The 27,837-nt window shown below is 36.8% G+C and overlaps 1 protein-coding gene across 1 annotated transcript in view; it reads right to left on the bottom strand.

The window, feature by feature from the left end:
- The window catches only part of LOC122792238 (calmodulin-lysine N-methyltransferase-like), a 546,804-nt gene that overhangs the window by 277,422 nt on the left and 241,545 nt on the right, over positions 1–27,837 (bottom strand). The window lies entirely within an intron of this gene.

Genomic DNA, 27,837 nt, shown 5'->3' on the forward strand with positions numbered 1-27,837 from the left:
AATGACTATGCAAGACACATAGAATGGGCATAGGCTACAATATACTAAATGACTACGCAGGACACATAGAATGGGCATAGGCTACAATATACTAAATGACTATGCAGGACACAAAGAATGGGCATAGGCTACAATATACTAAATGACTACGCAGGACACATAGAATGGGCATAGGCTACAATATACTAAATGACTATGCAGGACACAAAGAATGGGCATAGGCTACAATATACTAAATGACTACGCAGGACACATAGAATGGGCATAGGCTACAATATACTAAATGACTATGCAGGACACAAAGAATGGGCATAGGCTACAATATACTAAATGACTATGCAGGACACATAGAATGGGCATAGGCTACAATATGCTAAATGACTATGCAGGACACATAGAATGGGCATAGGCTACAATATACTAAATGACTACGCAGGACACATAGAATGGGCATAGGCTACAATATACTAAATGACTATGCAGGACACATAGAATGGGCATAGGCTACAATATACTAAATGACTATGCAGGACACATAGAATGGGCATAGGCTACAATATACTAAATGACTACGCAGGACACATAGAATGGGCATAGGCTACAATATACTAAATGACTACGCAGGACACATAGAATGGGCATAGGCTACAATATACTAAATGACTATGCAGGACACATAGAATGGGCATAGGCTACAATATACTAAATGACTACACAGGACACATAGAATGGGCATAGGCTACAATATGCTAAATGACTATGCAGGACACATAGAATGGGCATAGGCTACAATATGCTAAATGACTATGCAGGACACAAAGAATGGGCATAGGCTACAATATACTAAATGACTACGCAGGACATATAGAATGGGCATAGGCTACAATATACTAAATGACTACGCAGGACACATAGAATGGGCATAGGCTACAATATACTAAATGACTATGCAAGACACATAGAATGGGCATAGGCTACAATATACTAAATGACTACGCAGGACACATAGAATGGGCATAGGCTACAATATACTAAATGACTATGCAGGACACAAAGAATGGGCATAGGCTACAATATACTAAATGACTACGCAGGACACATAGAATGGGCATAGGCTACAATATACTAAATGACTATGCAGGACACAAAGAATGGGCATAGGCTACAATATACTAAATGACTACGCAGGACACATAGAATGGGCATAGGCTACAATATACTAAATGACTATGCAGGACACAAAGAATGGGCATAGGCTACAATATACTAAATGACTATGCAGGACACATAGAATGGGCATAGGCTACAATATGCTAAATGACTATGCAGGACACATAGAATGGGCATAGGCTACAATATACTAAATGACTACATGGGACACATAGAATGGGCATAGGCTACAATATACTAAATGACTATGCAGGACACATAGAATGGGCATAGGCTACAATATACTAAATGACTATGCAGGACACATAGAATGGGCATAGGCTACAATATACTAAATGACTACGCAGGACACATAGAATGGGCATAGGCTACAATATACTAAATGACTACGCAGGACACATAGAATGGGCATAGGCTACAATATACTAAATGACTATGCAGGACACAAAGAATGGGCATAGGCTACAATATACTAAATGACTACGCAGGACACATAGAATGGGCATAGGCTACAATATAATAAATGACTATGCAGGACACATAGAATGGGCATAGGCTACAATATGCTAAATGACTATGCAGGACACATAGAATGGGCATAGGCTACAATATGCTAAATGACTATGCAGGACACATAGAATGGGCATAGGCTACAATATGCTAAATGACTATGCAGGACACAAAGAATGGGCATAGGCTACAATATACTAAATGACTCATGGGACACATAGAATGGGCATAGGCTACAATATACTAAATGACTATGCAGGACACATAGAATGGGCATAGGCTACAATATACTAAATGACTACGCAGGACACATAGAATGGGCATAGGCTACAATATACTAAATGACTATGCAGGACACATAGAATGGGCATAGGCTACAATATACTAAATGACTACACAGGACACATAGAATGGGCATAGGCTACAATATGCTAAATGACTATGCAGGACACATAGAATGGGCATAGGCTACAATATGCTAAATGACTATGCAGGACACAAAGAATGGGCATAGGCTACAATATACTAAATGACTACGCAGGACACATAGAATGGGCATAGGCTACAATATACTAAATGACTATGCAGGACACATAGAATGGGCATAGGCTACAATATACTAAATGACTATGCAGGACACATGGACAGCTTACTATGTAGAGTAAACTCTTAAGTCAATTACGCCTTGTTTTGTCTAACATGACAGAAGATACCACATCTCTGTAATTTTTGAAAATTTGCAACACATCACAATGTCATCGTGAAATAAGGCGCAAGATACTTACAACATACTGACGTGGTAAATCACTTAGGTAGACTGGAGCACTAATGAACATCTGAGTCTGCTGTACACTTCTACTAGGAAGTCTTCAACGAGATGGGCTGCACATAAGCAGGCGATACTGAGGATGTGGCCTCATCAAGAGAACAGTCTCTTTTTGAAGAACTATGCTATCTATATCACTGCTTTTTACACAGTATAGCCATGGGATGGCCTCCAAACAAGCTGGCACTTTTGTATCTCATGGATGACCTGCCCTGGAACTATGCCACAGTGCACAGAATGCTACCAAGCCTTACTATATGATGTATTACATATGATATCACAGAAATCCAAACGTGTAAAATGCATACATCTTCATTCATGCTCATATTTATTCATATAGTGTAATTAAATAGCTATCGGATTGGTTTACTAGTTAAAAATTTGCAGTACTATGGTCAGTTTATACTTTTGTATGTTTCATTTAGAGAAACTATTTAGATTCTTTTAAGATATACTTTGTTTTCCAATCAAAGTTGTGAAAATACTTGAATGTAGTTTTTGTTATGCATTCAAATCTAGCAGAAAATGAAGTTCAAATAAACTGGACAGTTAAATATACATTATACTGTAGTCTTTGATTAAAGTAAATCAAGTCTGTATTTGAATGTTGCATCTTTCGGCTTTTCCTGGTTAGGGGTCGCCACAGTGGAACTCCAGTCTGCTAATGATTGGTAGTTGACTTTTATGTGCCGAGTTACCAGCCCTGATGCACAACCTTCAATGAAGGTACGCCCATTCATGCATATATCCAGGCAGAATACGCTCTAGCTGAGAGTCGAACCGGTCTGTATTTGAATAATTACTAAAAAGGTCTTTTACATGTTTTCTCAGAATGTTTTCCTTTTCTAATTTAGCAGTGAAACATGTAGATACAAAGCTGACAGATTTTAATGGAAATTACATTATCAGAAAAAAAACTTCTGCAATCATATGACTGGTTATTGTTTTTCTGTAAGAAAAGGAGGATATTTGCTAAAAGACTGAAAACTACCACTGGTCTCTTGAATATAAGCCTAGTTTTATTGATATCTGTATGGTATTTAGAAGCATTATCAGGAATTTAAACCAGCTACTAAAATCCACCCAAAAGGCTACCCCCAAACCAACCACCCCTGACACTAAAGTTCCCATCGAAACACAATTCAACTCCCACTTTGTGAACTCAATTCTATCCTTAGTATCACAGGACAGTTCCTTCCTCACTACCCCCCCAACACAAATAACACTAATACAAGCTTTACCCTCAAAACAGTTTCCACCACTTCAATCAAAAGCATGCTCTCCAAACTAAAAACCTCAACAGCAGCCGACCTACTCCCCAGCTATTTCTTGAAACTCACAGCAGATGCTATTGCTATCCCAGTCTCCACTCTCATAAACAGATCAATTGTTGAAAACTATGTGCCCAAACTCTGGAAAATATCCTATGTTACACCCATACATAAAGGTGGGACCTCCACTGAACTTAATAACTACAGACTCATTGCTTTACTCTCCCCACTGGCCAAAATCCTAGAAAAATGCATCCATACCCAGATGCTAAACTATCACCTACTCAGCAAGGTTTCAGACCTGTCCATAGTACCACTACAGCCCTCCTCTGCTTCACAGACACAGTAAACCATCTCAAAAATGAAGGCCTACAAGTGTCAACTCTTTTTTTGGATATGTCCAAAGCATTTGACACAGTCTCACACCAAATCCTGCTAAACAAACTAAACCAATATCATCTATCAAATTCCACACTTACCTGGTTCCAAAGTTACTTAACTGACAGGTACTAAGCTGTGAAATGGGAAAATTTTCTCTCGCCTCAGCTGCCCATAACTATGGGAGTCCCACAGGGTTCTATCTTAGGACCACCACTATTCACAGTCTTCACACATGACCTCCATACCTCCACACAGCATGCATCTATAATTCAGTATGCAGATGACACTACCTTAATCTGTGCTGCACAAAACATACCCACCCTCCTGCAAACAGATCAACTAGTATTCTCTGATGTTGAAAACTACCTTACCAAAGCCCAACTTATCCTCAATCCAAAGAAAACTCAGCTTATGATTATAACCAGTTCTAACAAAAACACTAACAGTCAATTCACTATCTACTCCACTAATGCTACTCCAATTGCTCCAGTGGCACAGGCTAAGCTAATGGGAATAACCATAGACTCCCACCTAAAATTTGATAGTCATCTCAACTTAACTATTAAAAAAGTACATGCCAAACTGGGGTCACTCTACCGTATCAAACCATTTCTTACCAACAACACAAGATCAGCCATTGCTCACGCCCAACTTCTATCCACCCTACTCTATTCATCTCCCATTCTGACTAATCTCAACAAAACTGAACTAAGCAAAATGGAAGCCTGGTATAACAGAATTGCCCGCTTTGCTGCAAATTGTTCATATAGAACTCATCACTGTACTGCTTTGAGATATCTCCACTGGCTTGAACTGCCCACCCTCCAAACCTACAATCAGCTCTGCCTCTGTCATTCTATCTATTACCTCCCCAATAAGTGTCCTGCCCTCAAAAGCCTAGTACAACATCACTCAGCCAAAAGGCCTCTTAGATCATCAAGCAAACTACTACTAGAAGTCACCAACAGCTACAATAGCTTTGGAGATGCACTATATAGTAGTTCAGTGGATAAAAAATGGAACTCTGTCCCTACTAGCATTCAAAACACATAATCCAAAGCCCCCTTTAAAGACCTCATCAGGCAACATCTCAAGGAAAGTTGGCAGTGCCATGATTGCCCCCCAGGCTAGTAAAAGCGGATAACACATACATACAAAATCTAGAGCACTTGATAATAGTTTTCAATCTTACTCACAAACACTGGCTAATCTGCAATGTATGTACTGTACCTGTGTACTATGTATGTATTTTACCTATGTTCCAGATTTCAGCTGTACACCACAAATCTATTAATTACCTTTATTTTTAAAATTAATATTTTTTTGTTTGTTCTCTCCACTGTAACTGTTTATGTGCCGCATACCACTGTAAAAACATGTCTCCTGTAATTTGTGTGTATACTGATCATGTCTAAATAACTACATGTGTCTGTAATTTTTCTTTGTGGAGCTTTTCTCCCCGGGCCTCTGCTGAAAAAGGGCCTTTTCGGCTCAGTCAGACACACCCTGTTAACAAATGTAAAAAAATAAAAAATAAAAATAATAATAATTTACATAGGAACTTTGAGTAAAATACAGACATTTATGAGAGTGTAGTTTTGCTTCTGTAGGGAGCAAGAGTAATAGTGGGTGCCCTTTCTTCTAACATTATGTTGCAATTATTTACACGAACGTGTTTAGATTACTCTTTATTGATAAGTGTGAGAGGTGTTCTAATGAAGTTTTAGGTCATTCAATTTATGTTTTTATTAAATAACCAAAGCTCAAATAAGTTGGGAAGGTAGGTTTGGAGGCTTGTTCAGTTTGTACTCTTGAGGGTTAATTTATTTGGGATTTCTGTTCCAGAAATGATTCCATGCCAATGGTTTCACTTGCAGATGGACCCATAAAGTGTAACTAACAAGTGTAGTATCCACAAATGGAAACAAACTAATTATTCTGGGTGAGGATAGGTGGAAGTCTCTCCTAAAGTATTATGCACAATAACTTATTATGCATAATCTGTCAGCTTTGGTGAAATCTGTAAAAATTCAGCTTAAGCTATATTACTATATACTAATGAATTTTTCAGAAATTATTCACTGAAGATGTTACTCGTTTACTGTTTATTTTGTACATGTGGTGCAAGTTTTGATGGTGTCTTACTTTCCTGCCTTAACAGGACTCTCTCTTCTTCTTTTTGCCTTGTATCCCTTTCCTATCTTTTCTTTTGAATATAATAAAATGTAAGTAAATTGAAATAGGAAGAGAAACTGAATAGAACAGAATTAGTACACAAAAGTGAAAATGCTAGAACAGAACAGGTTGTGAGAAGTGGACCAAAGTAAAATATTATGCATGTCATGACAGTGACAAAAACAGTGCACAGCTCAGGTGAGAAGCTGGTAAAAGATGGTACCAAACAAATGGGTGTGATAAAGGAGGACAGCAATAACAGTTACTGATAAGGAGCACAAGAACAAGCACATACTGTATAATGATAATTAAAATTAACAAAAATGTTAAAACAGAATGTGATACCAGAGCGTGTGTACAAGGTTACTGGACAAGGAAAAGTAAAGCAAAATAATGCTAAGGGTTACACCAGGAAATAAACGATGCCATGAAAATGAAATGTCAGGAGAATTCATTTCTGATGCGTCTTTATATTATTAAGGGAGAGCAGACAGGAGGTGATAGTGCACCATTTATAACATCTTGGGAACATTTAAATGGGATATTATGAAGTCAAATTAAATAAAGGCAAAATCAGATCTGCAACTCGGATAAAGCAGGTAGGAAAGAAAAACATTTATATGCTTTTAAGATAAAAGGTAAAATGAGTAGCTTTACAAAAGTCAGGGGTCAGAAAAATAAATTACACTAATTTATAATTTAAAGATTATGTTCCCGGGGTTGTAGAGGAAGTTCTAGTAATAGAATTCACAGTAAAGGATATTATAAGGGAGGGTAAGTGGAGAAGTAGGAATCTAGTAAAGGATGAGACATCCACTTGTCTTACTCATGTCACGACAAGGAAGATACTGAACAAAGTCAGAAGAAGAGAGAAGGCCATGCATGTGTGTGTGTGTGTGTATGTGTGTAAAAGGAAATTTGTATGAAACAGTACCATATGGGGCAACTCACAGAGTAAATGAAATAAAGGCATTTAAGAGTTTGGGTTGTACAGTGGCTTTTTCTGAAGTGATAGTTGTAGCAAGAGATTGTACATCAACGATGAAAAGAATTGCTCTGTTCAACTGCAGACTCAGAGAGTAAGTAAGCAAGGGTTTCAGGGGGTAGATATGGTGGGGGAACTTGGGCCATGTTCAAGAAATATAGGAACTTTTTAGCAAACCTAGGTTTTTACATCAGTTAATTATGCATTAAATTGATGAATAAGGTGTTACAAAGGTGGATTAGATTGCTTACATTTAGTTCATCTTTAAACTCTAGGTAGTTTTGAGATGGGTTTAATGATGCTTCTTCATCGACTCAGAGAAAAGGAAACTAGAACTGGAGAGACAGAGGAGATAACTAATGTGGCTAGTGAACTTTTAATGAATGACATAAACAGTGGTTGAGGCCAAGGCTGAGCTCTGTAATGTTACGACTTTAGGAAGAAAGATAGGTAAAATGCATACTGCAGTCGTGAAGTTGGTCTGGTTTGCTTAACAGAGACATAGATGAATGAAAAGACATTCTGAAATATGGTAGTTATAAAGCTTAATATTTTGAGGTCATAGAATGTAAACTAACAGAGGGATAACAAAATATATAATTGAAGATTTTTAAGAGTTTAAGATACAGATTTTGGAAAATGGGAGCACTGGAAAGGAAATAAATATGCAGAAATTTACCAATAAACAACATAGGAGTGGAGGTAATGAATGAAACGTATTTTTAACGTATAATGCAGATGGCATACACAGAGAAAACTGATTATAATACAAGATATATATATATATATATATATATATATATATATATATATATATATATATATATATATATACGTGTATGTATGTATGTATGTATGTATATATATATATATATATATATATATATATATATATATATATATAAAGAAAAGAAAGTCAGGCATGGTTCCACGGCTGGTAACAAAGTCAGTCACTCCCAAGGCTTAAAACAAGATGCTTTAATAAAAATGATGAGTGCTTTATCATACCTTCTTTCATCACCTCCAAAGCCTGAAACAAAAATGTATGTTCATCCCCTTCTTGCTTGCTATGCTTTGCTAATGCACTATCTATTATACTTCTATAGATCTTTTTATAAGTATTTCCATCACTCAACATAACTCTCATTGTGTTTAAGTAATAACTTCTATGCATTATTACCACTGTCTCACCTTTATCTGTGGGTCAGCAAGGGCTTTTTTCTCTTTTGCATTTAATCTAGTGTACCTGGCTCACTATGTAGTCTGCAACAAATTCTATGTAGTAAGACCAATAGACACCTCCATGAACGTATAACGGATGTATGAAAAAGGGATACGAGTATAGTGCATTAGCAAAGCATAGCAAGCAAGAAGAGGACGAACATAATTTTTTGTTTCACTCTTGGACAAGGTTTCTTTAATCTTGAGGCCAAGTAAGGTAGATCATCTAAGGAAGCACTGAAAAAGTATGACTTAAAAGGCTGCACAAAGTCATAGAGGTGCATCCAGGCCTGCTATCTCACAGCTATCCTGAACCCACAGTTATCAAATCACATGGGAAATGAGTCTCAAAGAGGTGTATAATAGGGACTGTAGGGTGGTCAGCTGTGAAGAAACTGCCTTCTTATCCTCTGCAGATATGGAGTCATAGTGGGCATTTGAAAACTCTTTGATCAAGTCCTCTGAAATCTTGTGACATGTGACAAGTAGTTCAGTGACCTGAAGACAAAGGTCACTGATGCATGCATTGGCTTCCACAACCTGTCCAATGCCCTGGACTCTCTAGTGGGGGGATGGACAGTAGAACTTTGCATAGCAAATTCTTTCCTGGTGGCTGCTGCTACCACCATAGCATCTACTGTGGTACCCCTGCTCCAGTGGGTTCGACCCTCAAATACAACCAGGTACTTGTCAGGTCTTTTAGGAATTGGCTCCAAGACATCTGGATACTTCCATCCCTGACAGGAGATGAGGTCCTTCATCTCATCCACCAGTGGGACTACCCAGGATGTAGCTGAGTCTGCAGCAAAACCCTCAAGAAACAAAGACTCCTCTTGAGAAAGGGAGTCAGAATACCAACTACCTTTCTGTCTCAAAAGCTTGAGTATTTCACTAAAGGAGACATTCTCAAGGGGTGACCTGTGGGACCCTTCCCATTCATCGAAGTCAGTGTCTTCTGTCAGGGATTCCTATGGGGAATCTAAGTGCCTCATCTTGCATGTACACTTCTGAGGGGTTTCCTGGGGGGATGCACTAGACAGGATCCAGAAGTATAAGCTGAGTCCTGAAGGAGGAATGTCTCAAGGCTTGTATGAGCCAACTGCCCCAAGGAGACAGGATGTATAGGCTTCGAGATCATGACAGATATTTGGGCAAGGGGTGGACCTGAAGGGTGCAAGTATGCTCTTATCCACAGAGGCACAGAATGCTCTCTCTACTACCTTGAAGGTCGAAGACATAGGAAAGCAAGGGCCACCCTGGCAGAAGATGAAGACAACTGCCTAAAATGGCTCATAGCATCTCCCTGACTCTGCTATGAGGCAGACGTTGAAGCCAAGCTGTCCAATGAAAAAAGAAATGGATCTTAAGGCATCAAAGTCAAACCTAACCTCCCACATCCAGCACTGATGCTTCAGTTCTGAGATCCCTGCAGCTCCAACAAGGTTGGAGATGACTGAATCAGAGACATCAATGGAGTCGAATAAGGCCATGCCTTTGGATTCAACTCAGACAGACTTGGGATTTTCAGACAAAATGGCTCCAAAACTGAAGCAAATCATAGTAGGAGTGAATAACTGGGTAGGGGTCAATGGTAGGCTTATGGGTCTGATGGGAGACAGAGCTGGTATAACTCCCAACTGAATCTGGACCCAGAGAAACTTTCTCATCATCCTGTACACATCAGTTTCAGTTAGGCTCTTAGAAGACCTAAAATATAATGAGGTAGATGGTAGCCTGGAAGTCCTTTTTGCAGTCTCCTGAAGAAAAGTTGAATGGATCCATGAAGAAATTGGCTATGAAGTGAAGGGGGAAGAGAGCTGAGCCAGAGATTTAGATTTTGACCGTGTTGTATCCAATGGGCCTGACGAATCTGATGCTTTGGAAATTTTCTAAGATGACGCTGAACTTGAAACCAGAGAGGGAGAGCAATCATTGGATCATTTTCTACCCTATTTGCCCTTGATTGAAAAATCATCCTTCGCCTTATCAGCAAGCTTTTTGGGAGGGGGAGAGCAACAGCAGAAGTTGATGAAGTTGAACTGGTAGATGGTAATAGATCCTTCAGGTCCAACTGTCTAACTTTGGCATTCAACCAAGGCACATTGGTTGAAACCAACACATATTTCACACTCAATGTCCAAACAGGTAGATCTCAAACAATATACACACTCCTGGTTGGCATCTGAGTTGGGTATCTCATGCTCGTAGGAGGTGCATTTTTCAAATCTGGTTGGCTAATCCCACACTGTATTTACCCTGAAAAAGAAAAGAAAGAAAGGAAAAAGAAAAGGAGACGGATTATCAATAATGGTAAAAACGGGCACAATTACCGACAATGGGAATACTGGTACCTATACAAAGGCAGCAATAGGAGGAGAAGTTCAAATATTGTAAATACACGAAAGATCTACATCAAAGAAGTATGTAAAACAAGAATATTATATATATATATATATATATATATATATATATATATATATATATATATATATATATATATATGTAAATATAAATGTAGTATGAAAGGGAGGAAGGACAAGAAAGAGCATAGTTATAAAACAGAATGAGTATAACACTTAACCAAAAACACTCCAAATGACAGAGCTATGGAGATCATATCCATTTGCTGAAGCGGCAAATGGGATCTGATGTAATTCTGACTAGAAGGGGAGATTATGGCTAAGGAGAGGAGCTCAAGCTATGGATCCAAGTCTTTAAAAGTAGTCAAAGTCGCGTCCGAGATCAGATCTGAAATCCCATCAGTTGTGGAAGGATGAAAAAGACAACATCAGATTAATAGAATTACTGTATTTCCTGAAGCCTGCAGAAAGCCTCACTGACAAGGGATAAAAGACAGATATAGTCCAGAAATATTAAAACTTAATCATTTCTGTCATATTAAATTAATTGTAGAAACTATGTAAGATATCATGGTTTCAGTGACCTAAAATAAAAGCTTGACTGCTTTTACCTCTGTGTTCATATTTTCTGCTTCCTTAATCATGCATAAAGATTATTTAGGAAAGACGCTACTTCTTGAAGTAATCGATATGTGAGGCGAAATCTTAGAAGACAATGCATCATACACATTGCACTTTGTTTCTGCTGTGAGTATCCACTTTTTAGGAGAAAGTTCTCTGAGTCATGTTAATGCCCAACAATGCATGCCCACAGCAAAGTCTGTCTAATAGAAATATGTCAAAAGAGATCACCTCTAAGTAGCCTAAATGAAGCATAATGTAAAAATAATTATTGCGTCTTTATGAAAAATTCAAATTTAACATCTCAGTTGTTCAGTTTAATAGTAAGGAACTGTCATACTTTTTCATGTTGTTTCAGAAGGCTTGTTCATAGATTGCAGAATATTGTACTCAAAAGTGGACGTTTATCAGTTAATCACAGTTGCAGTAGCCTAAGCTACATGAGGTGTATCCTGCCAAGGACTGGATCACCTGCCAGCATCCAAACCTTTAGGACACCTTCCATGCACCCTAACCACTGTACAGCTTCACCAGTGTGGTATAAAGAGAGTGGTTAGAGCAGCAACATCTCAGGACTTTCTTGCCATTGAAACTTCCTCTCTATTGTGGCTGTGGAAGACTGACAGTCAGCTAGCACTTCATGAGGTCAGGCAGATAAATACCCCATTGGGGTCTACCTTCAATATTCTGTGAAAAAAAGTCTATTATTTTCTGCGGAAAAATATATATTTCTGCCAGGACGTTTGACTGGCACTTAGGACTAGTGTCAGGCTGCTTTTTCCTGTCATAATTTTTTCAAATCCTAACTTTTACTCTAAGGGTGATAATGATATTAAGGCACTGCTAATTGCTTTTCAGTCACTTTTTCAGTAGCATAATGAACCTGGGACCCTGCACCTCAGACATTCCTTTCCACAGAAAAAGAAAATTTGTAGAAGAGGCTTCACTCTTGACTCTTACTTCCTCGTCGTCTCTGCTGTCAGCAAGTGACTCCACTGTGACCATATCAGAGTCCTTGGACCACTCATTAGTTTCTCTTTGCTCCTCTGGTTTTGGTCCTCAAGAAGGACTGAGATGCAGGCAGTCCTCCATGGTAATTTGACTGACTACTTCAGGAAAAGCAGAACCACTTTTACTAGCAACATAGAAGGGAGTAGATGTTGTTCCTTCATTCGACCTCACTGATGAGTTTGGTTCCCAGCAGAAGGACAACACTTCATGGCATTCTTTTTTTGGATGGGACCGCCAAGAAAATGAGGTAGAAACAAAGGCATTTTTCCTGTCCTGTGTCTCCTTTAGCTAATGCAGACAAAGAAAATTGGTTGGGTTTTGCCAGAGGGTTGTTTAAAGCCTTCTAGTCATTACAGCTTGGATCTTCCCTTCAACTAAATTGAAAATGTTCTCTTTTCTCTCAGATGCTGATTCTCAGTCTGAGGGACAGAAATTAGTTCCTACTCACAGAATGGGAAATCTGAGTCTGAGGAAACAATTTCTTTAGATTCTGCACCTGAAGAGTTGTCTTGTTCTGATACTATAAGCAGAATGAAGGAGTTATTTCAGTGGGAACAAAAAGAAAAACTACAGTCCCAGCAAAAATATTTTGATTTGCTACAGGTCCATTTCCCCTCAACATGCAGCTATTCCTCCTGTTTTGCTAGCCTTAGAGGATGCATTCTTTACAGACAGCAGTTTGCGTGATAGTCAGAAAAGAAAGCCTCCAAAAATATAATAAATGTTATAACATTCCCATGTCTCACAAATTTCTTTTTTTTTTTTTACTAAACATAGGGCAGACCCTACAATGATTTATTTTTTATGACCATCTTTATCCAAAAACCTTACAGCAACTAACCCTATTCATGCTGACAAAGACAGGAGAGCCTTTGATAGGTTTGGAAAGTATATACTTCTTCTCCCTTAGTCTTCAGAATAGTGAAATGTCAGACTCACATGTCTAAGTTTTTGCTAGCTTCTTTAGACAACCTGAGAAAGTTAATTGCTGATCTGCCTTTTTCAGACATCAAATCTAAATGCCTTACTTTTTTTCTGTGTATCAGGTAGCTAAGCATTCTTTCAAATAATAAAGGTTTAAATTTCATTCCATCACAAATTAGTATTCTTAGTGATGTTTTGATAGAATTGAGGCTATTCTGTCGCACTATAGCCTTAAAAACTTTCTTTAAAGATAAAAATGTTACACAGATGGAAAATAAGACTAACAACTTTAAATGTAAAAGTAATTTTATGCCTCCCATTCCCTACAATGTCGAATGTTTCATGAAATTGTGTGAAAGAGACTTTTATGAATTGTTTTCTAAAAAACAAAAAAGATGCACATATTTTAATTTGACATCTAATGAACGAACCTCCCTCAATGCTTTAAAACGTAACAAGGACATCACGTTTAAACCAGCAGACAAAGGAGGGGGTGTAGTAATTATGAACACTTTAGATTATGATGCCAACATGATCTCCCTCCTTGCAGATGCCACTACTTACCAGATTATTACTGTAGATCAAATTAATAATATTTTTAAAAATATACATGTGGATTTGTATGATCTATTAATGTGTGGCCAAATTAGTAGTGAAATTTATGATTATTTTCTAATTGAGTTTCCGACCACGCCCATAATTAAAGGCCTACCTAAGATTCATAAAAATATTTTGCTTATACCCATGAGGCTGATTGTATCTAGTGAAAAATGGGCCACTTCCACCATTTCTTCTTTTGTTGAACACTTACTCAGGCCAGTTGTAGACAATATACCTACCATCCTTAAAGATTCTTACCAACTCTTAGATCATTTAGATGGTTTGAAACTAAATAATAACATCTCTGAATATCTGTTAATAACTTTGGATGTCAAGAATTTGTTTACCTGTATTCCTAATGATTACGGCTTGCAAGCTATAAGAGAGATTCTAGTAAAATGCTCTAACTTTAGCAACAGTAGGCAAATTTTGGTAAACCATTTACTAGTATTGGTATTAAATAATAAAATTTTTATGTTTAAAAATAACTGCTACTTACAAAAATGGGGGGTTGCCATGGGCACCCCCTGTGCAAATACGTACGCCAATCTAGTGGTCTATCAATGGGAGCTTAGTTTTTTATTCAATCATGTTCAATACGAAAACATCAAACTTTATAGGAGATTTGTGGATGATGTCCTGATTATATGGGAGGGCAGTAGAACTGATTTTGAAACTTTTCTTACATATTTGGAGTCCACCACCACTTTTTTAAAATTCACTATGGAAGCCTCACAGCATAACATTCATTTCTTAGATCTATCCTTGAAATTTACAGAACAAGGTAACATTTGTTCTTCCCTTTACAGGAAACCTACCTGGAGAAACACACTGTTGAGATATGACAGTATGCATCCCAGGCATATATTTCCTGGGATAGTTAAAAGTCAATTTACTAGACTATCCAAAATTTGTAAAGAGGCAAATATACTTTCAATAGAGGCTGAAAAGTTAGAATTTTTCTTTAAAGAAAGAGGATATAATAGTAATATGGTAAAAGACTGTAAACATCATACAATAGGAAATACATTATTAGATAGAGATAATAAGAAGAACTACGTTAAATATATTTCCTGTCCTGATATGTTAAAATCAAAATCCTTTACAGATAAAGTACTTTATATGATAAAATATACTAGTGATATAACTATATTAAAAAAGATAATCCATAGGAACTGGAATGTTCTTACTATGGACCCCTTTACTATATTACTTGTTGGAGACTATCCCAGGTTTAGCTTTAAGAACTGTGAAAATTTAAAACAAATTCTATGTATAGAAAAAGAGAATATTCACAATAATTTTAGACATGCCCAAGTTGGAACTCATCCATGTGGCCATTGTCACATGTGCCCATATATCTCTACTAACCACATTTTTCAACATCCTTTAGATATATATACCTTTACATCAAACTTTTATTCTAATTGTGACAGCACTAATCTTGTCTATTTAGCAACTTGTGATGACTGTCAGGCATTTTATGTTGGTTTAACCAAAAGAAGGTTAAGAGATAGGGTGTATAACCACTTATATGATATAAGGAAAGGTAATGAACAAAATGCCTTAGCTAAACACATACAGGTTAACAATACTCATAAATTTAGTTTTAGGGTTTTACAAACAGTGACACCAAATCCAAGGGGAGGGGATAAAATGAACCATTTGGCTAATGTGGAACTAAAGTGGATATTGACACTAAGAGCACATATCACACCAGGTATTAATCAATTTCTATCTGTGAAACCGGTATTAAATAACAGAAGGTCATGAACAAAAGAAGACCATAATGCATCATTTAGTTTCTATTTATTACATACATCACACAATATACATTATTTATAGAAAAATTCATATATGAATTTTAAAGTATAGTTTTTTAGAAATTATTTTTTAAATACAGAAGATGGTACTAATGATCTATATTTCTTATAATGAGTTCTATGATATTGATTATGTATTATTATTAAGAGCATGTGTTATACCAGGTATTAATTTATTTCTATCTGTGAAACATGTATTAAATAACAGAAGGTCATAAATAATAGAAGATTATAGTACATAATTCAGTTTATATCTAGTACATGCATCACACAGTACACAAAGTTTATAGAATAATAATACATGATTTTAAAGTATAGTTTTTTAGAAATTATTTTTCATATATTGTAGATGGTACTAATGATTTATATCTTTTTAGTAAGTTTTATGTTTAGTCCAATAGAGAATATAGTAATATAAATTTTGCATACCTCTAGACAATACAAGCATAAAATCTTTTGTAAAATATGTTCTTGTCTAGAATAGTACGTTTTAATTAACGCGTTTTTGACAGTTTGGTTACATAAGATTTACGATATAATTATAAATGTATGTATATAGATCCATCTTACTAGATTATTAAAATCCTGATAATTTATACATATTTAATCATATTATGAATGTGCATATATTTAAAACTTTATTGAATTTTAAAATGCTGACTAAATGATGGAAAATACATTTTCTAAACAGACTGTTATATAAAATTGTTTAAAACTGCACACATGATAGATTATAAACAAAAAACTCTTTTCTTTATAGTAGCATTTTCTCTATAGTAGTATTTTTTATAGTAGCATCTTTATAGTAGCATTTTCATTCATTTTTATCCATTTATTTATCCGTTGAATTTAAAGTTGAACTGAGCACTTTAAATGAGAAATAAGGTATCTTGTTTAATTGGATGATTGATTTTAATTTGAGCGCCAAAAGTTTGTATATAATATGGATCTCCTTTGTGTAAATGATATCTGAAGAAGCGTAGTTTCTCTACGCGAAAGCGCTTATTTCACTTGTGTTTAAATAAAAGACTTTTTGGATTACAACAGAGGCGTGCCTTCCAGTGGTGATTCCTTCTGTACTTCATTTTACAAATTCTTTCAAATGTTCTTATGACACTGCTAATGCTATTTCCTGTGCAGCTGCCACTGGGTTAGTGATAAGAAGATTTGCCTGGCTGGATTCTTTCCATGTACCAGAGGATGTTAACGTTGAAATGCTTAATGCTCCCTTGGATAAAGAGGTATTATTTGGCCCTTCCTCTGCTGAGATCCTCAAAATATTTGATGAAACAGAAAAATTAATTCAAGGAGTTTCCCAGATTTTTCAACTCTTCTTTCCTAAATATAATAGAAATCTTCCTTCAAGTTCAGGTTCCTTTTATAAGAAACAGAATAAGCAATTTCAGCAGAGCACATACAAACAAACTTTTGAAGCAATAGCAAGGAGGCTCAAAAAAGAAGGCACAGTGCTTCCAAAATCAAGGACACTATAAAAAAAGGAGACTGACTATATGCCCAATCTTGTTTTTCTAACTCACCACCAAGGCAATCCAATAAAGCTTTACCAAAGTCTAGGTCTTCACTTCTATCTGTGACATCTGGTGATAGGACTCCCTTCTTTCTTTCCAAGGGATTCCTCTACATCCATCCAATCAGACCTCCCTGTTTCCCTCTATTCTAGTGCAAATTCGGTATCAGTGGGTTACAGAACCTGTTCCTCAAAATCAAACAGGGAAAGGTTTCCATTCAAGAATATTTCTTTTAATAAAGGAAAAAGAAAATGTCGTGACCTATCCCGGATGTTTCTTGTCTAAACCTCAAGATTCCAAAATTCAAAATGCTCTCTCCATAGCTTCTGCTACGTCTCATTCCACTTTTCAGTTTTCTAGTAACTTGAAAAGATCCTTATCAACATAATTCAATTCTCAAACATTTCAGATGATTTTTAAGACTTCATGCATCTGGCTTACACATTCAGTTCTCTGCTTTACCCTTTGGGTTGTCAGCAGCAACAAGAGTGTTTATAAAGGGCCTAGCTCCAGTAATAGCCCCGTGCAGATTGCAGGGCATTCACATGTTCCATATTTAGACAGTTGGCTTATTTTTACAGAGTCTTTCAAACATTGTCAGTAAGGTCTTCTTTGCACTTTGGGATTTCCAGAGAACCCTAGAGAAATCCTCCCTCATTTTTACTCACAGGATATTGTTTCTAGGATGTCTCTTAGATACTTCACTCATGGTGGCATTTCTTCAACATAAAGTGAAACTTCACAATGAATAGTTTCTGGAATTTTTCTTCCAGACTCTGGCATCTGCCAGGGAATATCTCAGTATTCCAGACCTGTACAATTTTCACGATTATTTTGACCAAATTTCACATGAGAAAAAACATATAGTACCAATGGTTCCTCAACTCAGTATGGGCGTAGCACTAGCACCTCCTATTTTTTCAGATCCAAGTGTTGAGGGTTGTCAAAAGGGAGACTGTCTGGTGGAAGATCTAGCTGTCCTTCAATCCAAGCCACCAATTTCCCCCTCCAACCCTTATTCAATCTAAAACCACAGAAGCCTCAGAGTTTACTTGGGGAAAAGCATGCAAAGGGGTGAAAGTTTGGGTCTGTGGACACAAGATGACAAATAGAAGCACATTGATGCCAAAACAATTATGGTACTAATACATTATCTTGGATCTCTAAATCATCATTGGACTCCAAACCATCTACTAGTAATCACAGACAATACCACAGTGATGTGGTACATAGACAGGGGAGCACCAGATTCTATCTCCTTTACAGACAAGCTGTGGTAGCCTGGAAGCATCAGTACAATCTATCCCTACAGGCTACTTACATTCCATCAGAGCATAACGTTGTAGCAGACAAGTTGAGCAAGAACAGGACAGACACCCACAAATGGAAGTTGAACCTGGGAGTGTTCCAGGAATTGATCCTGCTGTGAGGGACTCCTCAAGTAGATCTGTTTGCTTCCATTCACAACAGACAGGTTAAAGAAATTCTACTCCAGGACTCCTTGCACAAAGCTTTGAAGAAAGATGTCTTCTCATTCACATGGAAGGGAATGTTCCAGTAACCCCCCCCCCCTTTCTTCTGATAACCAGGTTTCTTCTAAAATTTAGAAGGAATCTCCAAAGATGATACTGGTAACTCACTTTTGCCCTAGACAACAGTGGTTCTCCCTTCTTCTGAAAATTGCCAACAGCAATTACCATAAGTCTCTTCATAAGATGGATTTATATACACATGTCAGGTATTCTTTGATTTACCCCAACCACCAACTTCTTCAACTTACTGTTTGGATACTAGAATTTTAATACCATTTTAGTTATTTATTTTCTGATGACATGCAGCAGGTATTAAAGGGGACTAAGAAAAAGTAGCTCAATGGGTAGCCCATTTGCCTTCGGTACAAATACTATGTAGTGCAGCATAAGGGGGGTGCTATACTCCTGAGTGTTAGCATAGGCATCTAAATAGTAGAATTTAGATTTTTATGATATAAGCCTATTTTCCTCCTGAATAAAATTAGAAATTGCTAGTGTTTATTCTCTTTGTTTGCTACCTGCTATATGTTATACAAACTGTCTTTGAATTTTCATGTTATTAAACTCCTGTATTTCCTGTTGGAGCTTTTCTCCCCGGGCCTCCACTGAAAATGGGCCCCCAAGCCCAGTGGACCTCCCCAGTAATCAAACTGAAATAAATAAATATATAAATAAATGTTAAATTGAGTCCAATTTGCTTAAGCTAGTGGTAGCTCAAGTGGATGTAAAACATTCCATGGCACCTATCAAAAATAGAAAGGGAAATTCTCTGATGTGATGGCCAAATTCCCCCTAGTTTTAGCATAACGAGCACCACAGAGGCTACTAGCCTAGTGGAACTAACCCAGTCAACAAAATAATAAATAAACAAAAAAAATGAAAATAATTAGAAAATCATATATTGCTAAGTGGAAAATAATTTCTCATTGGTGGCAAAGCTAGAACCAAGACCCTTTTAAGGCGGAGATACCTTTGGTTCTGCAGTATTTGTCTGAGTCATTTAAGGCCTTTCTTACTCTTCTATCATGATTCACCTTTAAGCTATCTCTGCTTGTCTGCCCATCGATCAACCCCATTCTAGCCTACCTCATGTAATACAGTTTTTTAAAGGGGTATTACATATCCACCAACCTAGAAGACAGGTGGTTCTACCTGGGAAAATTAATAATAATAATAATAATAATAATAATAATAATAATAATAATAATAATAATAATAATAATAATTATTATTATTATTATTATTATTATTATTATTATTATTATCATTAAATATAATAATTTTGTACAGGAGAAACTTGCACTTTTTCCTTCTAAACCTGTTCAAGAGGCTGATTTAAAGTTAATATCTTGGAAAATAGTGTTACTCATTCTTTGTACTTCTTTAAGGAGAGTATGTGAGTTACAGCCTCTTATTGGGATTCAACCTTACCTCATCTTACCCAGAGTCACTTTGAGAACCAGTCCCTCTATGACACCTAAAATGATTTCTTAGCTTACATAAAGCCAGGTAATTCAATTCCCCATTTTCTTACCTGAACCTAGAAATAAGGAAGAAAGAATTTTTCACACTGTAGAAGTCTACAGGCAATTCAGTTACTACACTGACAGAACAAAGTCCTGCAGGAATTTTGATTAACATTTTATTTCCAATGAAGGAAAGAAAGTTAGTGTCAAACAGATAATTGCTAAAAGGTTGTCTCATGCTACTTGTTTTTATTATGTTTACCCTAACAAGATACGTCCAGGCAACATCAGGGAGCACTCAGTTAGGGCTCTAGCTGCTCCTGTGGCTTTTTAGAATTGGGTGAATATTCTAGAAATCTTCCAGCTGCACTGTTAGTTTTGTGTGCACACCTTTACCAAGAACTGCAAACTGGATACTTTCTGTACAGCTACAGTAGGCTTTGCTAGGACTTTTCTCCAAGGGATCCTAAACTCTGACCCTTTTCTTTCTAAACTTTAGTATTCATCCCAAAAGGAGGCTACTGCAACACTGATCTAATGATGAACATAGTACTGTCATGTATGTAAGCTTACTATAACAGTAGAGTTGCAGTATGAACGCCCTCTCTCCTTTCCTTTTTTTCTTTTTTTTTTTTAATGCCAGGGTGAGTTTTCTGTCTTTCCCATCTTCTCCTAGCAAACACCTATCTGGCAGGAGTCTAGCCTCCCTCACTTGGAGGGAAGAAAGCTCAGAGATTTTGGCATCCTCACCACTGTCTTTATGCCACTCTTCTTCAGCACTACAGCAGTTAAGGCACATGGAAGGTGTCCTAAAGCTTTAGTAGCCGGATGATCATGTGATCCTTGGCAGGGAACATCCCATTTAGTATAGGCTACTGCAACAGTGATCTGTTTGAACATATACTTATTATTATGGTAAATTTACTTACACAACTGGACTGTCATATCAGTGGAGTAAAAAGTGTGAGAATGATAACTCTGGAATGATAAGATGCACCCTTTAGAATTAGATGGACTACAGAATACGTCCTTCTGATTCTTGTAAAAGTTCATTTGTTTACATTTAAGCTACTGGATTGAGGTGGTCAATGGTGATATCATTTTTTCAGGATTTCACTATTAGTTTGGAAGTCATTGTTTATTTTTCACCAAATCTCATAATGCTATGTTAACACTAAAGGAAAACGTATTGCGAGTGCATCAGATATGTATCATTTCTGGACTCTTGGATAGCTGTGAATTATATTATCAAAGTAATTAATTTAAAACAGTCTGCATATTATGTTACCAAAACACATTTTACACTTTCATATCTGAAAAGAAATGCCTGAAAAGAAGTGATCTCAGTACAGAGTCCATCGGGACACAAATAACCTCCAGTAAAAAGGACAAATAATAATCCACCATGACTTGTTGAATGTTATTGCAACATAGGTGTTTTCCCATCAAACTATATAGGTGATGGCATTTAGTACAGATAACTTGTCTACACTGTCCTTATGGGGGATCAGTATCAAAGTTCTTACTTTGGACCAGGTTGGCTCACTGAATGGTATTGCTACTACTTCTAAAGAAAACTACAAGGCAGTACTGTAAATTTGTTCTACTAGGCAGATTTAGGACTATGATTCATGACAGGGTATCCCAGTACATAAGCTCCTTTTGCAGATTTGTGTACAAGACAACCTGTTTATGAATCTCTGCTTTAGTGCTTCAAACCTTTCAGAGGGAAAAAAATCTAGTGTGTCTTGTTCTTAGTTAAATATGATATCATGACCACTTATAATTACAGGGAATATAAAAAAAAACTAATGCTAAAAGTTGAACACTATAATATGTACTCATTGTAAGCTTTTATTATAGCATCTTCGGTATAAGAACTATGAATTATTTTATAAATGAGTTTAAGTCCAGCACCTTTATCTTCGGTCCTGGCTTTTTTTTTCTTCCTTTTACAAACATGTAACACTACCACCTATCCCATCAGAACTGCAGCGTACCTTCAAATGTGTGGTAATCATTTTGTTATCTTTAAGCAAGTTTCCATGATAGTGCAGAATACAAAATTCTACAAATAGAAAAAAAGGTTCTATACAATCCATTCTACTGCTGAGTCTTCAAACCCTAAGTAGTGCTACCACGACCATCTGACTGCTTATCTTAGCGAGAAGAGAATAAACAGATTTTGAAATTCAACTTCTAGAAATACCTTGCTGTACATTGTTTAGTGCTGTAGTTGTTTCAGCTAATCCAATAAGAGGGTAATATTAAATGATAATTCAATTTAGTGAGCATAGGAGACAAACCGAATTAAAAACAGCTATCAGAAAAGTTAAATCACTGTGCTGAAAAAGAAAAATGTATATACCTTAAGCTGCATTAGGTAATTGTAGTTGTTAGTAACTTTCTTTTAAGTTAATTTGCTTTTCCCTAACAATTTAAGTGCATACCTTCTAAATGTCTTTGATTTTTGTCTCAGCACGATATTCAGTCATTTGTAAAATTTGTGATATGTGAAAAAAATGGTGACAATTAATTGCCAGATAAGTCCAGACAGCTGTCTATTCTTCAAAAAAATGTATGTTAATAAAAACCTTACTCCATTAACTCTGTAAGAGAAAAATAGCAATATTTAACAAGTGTCCCTGATTTGGGGCCTTTGTCCCCCATCATGTTTAGTTTTGTCCTTCATTTAAAGAACGATGGGAAAGTGACGATAGTAAACGACTCTTCCAGGCTTTGTAAAGTTAATTATATGTAAGAACAGTGAAGGCTATATTTTATTTTCATTTGGAAGCGCTACAGTTATTGAAAGTAAGAGAAAAGCAGTTTTATTACAGCCTGTGTCTAAAATCTGTCTTCAAGAAATAAAAGCAATTGCAAGGAAGTGTAAGCAAGGCACTTGTCTATTACAAAATGACACATGAACTGCAAGATAAGGTAACTTCAACAATACAGTAAGATTAAAGGTAATTACACAATGATACAGCCTAATAAATGGCATGCTTGCATCAGCATAAAATCTGAAGATGAATACATTAGTGCTTTCACATATCATATTTGTATTAGCTATATGATCATGTTATACACTCTTATTAGTACAGAACTAAATATCTAGGCAGCATCATATGGCTACATCATGAACATTTTCCTGAGCAGATGAACAGAAGTCCGTGAGAAACACTTCTACTTTCATAATCTGAAGCAAGGCTACATACAAACTTTTCTTAACTTTAAATAAGCCATTATTTCTTTGATAGATAAAGCTCAGTATTTATTTACGTACTTATTTATTTAATTCTGTAAACCAGGGTAGGGTACTGTTCTTGTTGGACCAATTTTAGTCACAGACTGGTGCTACAGATAAACCAAATAAGCGAATAAAATAGTACATATCAGACACAATATGCAAGCAGTCATCAGTGTTGTTTTATGCACAGTGAATCATGTGCAGGTCCGAAATAATGTCATTTGCTGTGGGGACAGGAAAATCCTGTAAAATGTAGTGCCTTTCAGCACTGAGATGCATTGGTCTTACATAGCATTAATCACTTTTAGTTCATCTTCAAAAACAGCAACATATTAAAGTAACCATGGAAAGAAAAGGCAGTACAGAGCCTGGAATACAACAATGGTTTAAAGAAGTTCAAGAACATAGGAGTGGTCACTAAGAAAGACAGTGTATTCAAAACAAAAAGGAAATTTGAACTGCCAGCTCTATAGCTCACAGGAATAAACTCCTGACCATGACTGAGGTGGCTTAGAATCGATTAGTGTCCTGGAAGCTGAAGGGGCCATCTAGAGAAGATGGCAGTGAGTGCCCACTTCTCTTGTGTCTTTCGGCTTTTCCCGGTTAAGGGTTGCCAGAGCGGAACTCTGGTCCACTAATGATTGGCAGTAGATTTTTACGTGCCGAGTTGCCGGCCCTGACGCACAACCTTCAACGAAGGTATGCCCATTCATGCATGTCTCCACACAGAAGATGCTCTAGCTGAGAATAGAACAGGACAACGTCTTACTGTGAGGCGACAACACTACTGCAGCACCACCATTGCTAACTGCCAAACTGAAAACAGATGCATGTGTTCCAGTCTTCTGCTATACTTCCACCTGGTGGAGGCTGGTATACATGCAGTGATACTGGACTGTGGTACGTATATAACAAGGCAAGCATCATGTTGCGCCTTACAGGAATGTGGACAAATCCAAGGAAGCGCATACGTGTATCTGGAATGTTAATATAGCCACAGTTTCAGTACTCTATATGTCAGATCTCAAAAGAGGGACTTAGACCAAAGAGAAAATACCCACTGAAGCAGTAGTATAGTAAATAAATTCCATTTTGTACTCAAACTCTTTTTGTTGCTCCCCAACCCAACTGGCATCTAAAAAAAAATGGACGCATCTTTAAAAATGTTGCCCCCAGCAGCTAATAAGAATGACATCATTTCCGCTGGTCCCCTGTAAAACTATTAAAGATATTATTTTTAAATTACCAATCTTCTCTCTATGTACCTGTAAGACAGATCACTTTAAGCAGTTACAGACATAATCTAGCCTGAAAAAGCTACAACATTTATGAGTGCTGCAAAGAAAAAATGTACTCAACAGAGTACAAAGAGTATGCCTGGCTACGCCCTTGTACTGAAGTGCCAAGGATGATGCCAACCCCAGACCTAATGTGTATTCCACCTACAGAGTTTTAGTACCTAAATCTGTGCCTTCTGGGGCCCTCACTATCACCAGAAAAAAACAGTCCAGGAAGAAAATCTAGACATTCTATCACAGAAAGGGTAGGGGGTTCCAGAGCTGCTGAGGTTGAAACAATACATTAAAAACAAACAATAAAAGAAATTTAACCTCATTCATAAAATGCAATGTTCTTTAATCATTCATGTAAAAGACTAACTTTCAGAAGGAAATACACTGCAAAAATGAGTCAAAATGTAACTTCTGAGCATTGCGTTTTAAATTCCCTACCATCATTTGTCACTCGCAGTTAGACAAACTGCATCTTCTCACTGAAATTACTTAAATCCAAAGATTCTATAACATTTGGAATAAATGCCTTCCACGTATCCTGCTGGCTGCGCCTAAACTCTAAGAAGAGGGTATCTTCTACAGGAGAACTTCTACTTCCAAAGCAAAACTAGTATTCATACTGGGTGACTTCCATGATGACTAGTCCACTGCAACCAACTCTAACTTCAATCCTATCTTAAATCCTTTATGAACTGAGAAAGGAGGTAAGAAAACATAGAATACTTTACAGGATTCTGTCCTGCATCCCTGATATCATAACAAAAGTTTGTCTTTTTTTGTTTTCCCCTGACAGCTACAGGTTCACCTCAATTAGACCTGAGTACATATTTTAGCACCATCTAGGAGGCTGTGATTTAGGTGCCATAAAGGTTGTTTATATCCTTGCTGGCATCTCAGTAATGAGGACATTTGTTCTTCACCTAGCACCTCTGTGGATCTTTTTTTTGGAGGGGTTGTAGATCAGAGCATGTGTATGTACCTTTAAGAAGCATTTCCAGATGTAGCACGCGCATATAAATAGTGAGCATGTGCAGGCAGCAGTGCCATTTTGGGAGAACAGCCAGACTGTTAACATGTATGAGTGTAGTAGTCAGTCTGTTTAAGTTACAAAGCCTCATTCATGATGTGTTTATGTGTAATAAAGCTGCTTGAACTGAACCCACGAAAATTCATCTGTTTTATCCTGATCAGACGAGCGACAGGGGTGTCTCTACCTTCATAACATCACGTAAATGGTTTTAATGGGTCCCCTGATTTGTAACAGATCAGACTGCACTGTAGGATACTTCAATGCATTGTTTCTCAACTTACTCGACAGCCTAGGCCCCATAAAGTTGCAAACATTTCTGCCCAAAATCATTGCCTCATTGGCTTCCATCAGAAATCATATATCTTATACATCAGTATGACAAACAATGAAAAACATTTCATAACAGTAGAGCCACACAGTGGCTACAGCTGCATCCTGAACTTACAGTCAAAGCTAAATCATCTGCACTCACCAATGAAAAAAATCATTTTACATTATGCAAAAAAACAGCATTTAAATCATTCATTGGCCTTTTGGAACACTACCAGCTAATTTATCAGCCATGCTAAGAAATCACATCCCTGCCACCTAATTAATACTTCTATTTCTGACACTGGAAGAAGGTTTAGATACTATTTGAAGGCTGGGCTGTTCATCTCATTACTTACCTTTACTTTGCATAATTCCACTATCACAAAATATGTGTGTACATTCTCCTTACAAAATCCATTTTATCCATTTTATACAGATCAGCTCTCTAGTGAGTATCTTAGCTTTGCAGTAGGCAGAATAGTCTATTAAGTTTCTGATTAAAGTAATTGCTGTCAGTAAAAAATTAAGTCTCTAAATTTTGGAAATCCTCTATGCACTTTCATTGGCACCCTTCTTTCTCTTCTTTGTAAAATCTTATAAAGGTGTATACCCAAATAACTCTTTACCTACCTAGACAATTTTAATGTACTTTACACAACCCTGCACATTTTCCTTTCATGCCACAACACCTAGGGAACACCCTTAACCATCAGTGATTTTTGTCAGACAAACTCAATCACTGCTTAGTTGTCAATCTGTACTTCTCAGTATTTTTGAAACATTCAACATGATTGGTCACCACACCCTGACTTTAACAGCTCATGAAGTTTGGCACTTGTGAAACCACCATGTGAATTTCAAGATACCTTTTGAAATGTGTTGCTTGTTTTCTAATCTGATGTAGTCTTCCATGCAAAACCAGTCAACACATGTATCTGTTAAGGTTACTGCTAGGATCCCCACATTTTTTGACACTGGCATGCGTACCTCTTCTCATCCAGAATAACCATCCAGTGTGCAGATGGCACACCCTTTATGTGAACTGTGCTGTTAAATGAGGTCAGCACACAGCTAATAGCATCGATTTTTAGCACACACATGGGAAAAGCCATTTACCAAATGCTATAAAGACCAAGACTATTCCTTTCTCAAATAGCATACCTGCCTCTATAACTCCAAACACTCTTTCCATTACATCACTATCCAGCATAAAAACAGAGGGAGGTTACTTAACAATGTCATTTGTAAGCATAATAATTTTAACATTTCTCATCATACAACTCAAACAGAAAGTAAATCTGTCCCACTATTGTTTTCCTATTAAATAGTTTTAACTATCAAAAAGTTAGTTTATAAATAGCAACCTAAAGACTCTTAAAATTGGCTAAGAGGCTAAGATGATGAAACTAATGAATTGTAAGAATTTTTTAACATTAAGCCAGCACTAAGGTATACCTGCGTGTGATTGCTGGCACAAGTACCTGTAGGAGGAGCTGGCTGGTGGGGATAGGAGTGAGAGGTCACTTCAAGATCACCTATGCTGGAGGA

The sequence above is a fragment of the Protopterus annectens genome, chromosome 1.part0, assembly GCF_019279795.1.
Source record: "Protopterus annectens isolate FY-2018-M chromosome 1.part0, PAN1.0, whole genome shotgun sequence".
In the NCBI taxonomy this organism is placed as follows: Eukaryota; Metazoa; Chordata; order Ceratodontiformes; family Protopteridae; genus Protopterus; species Protopterus annectens.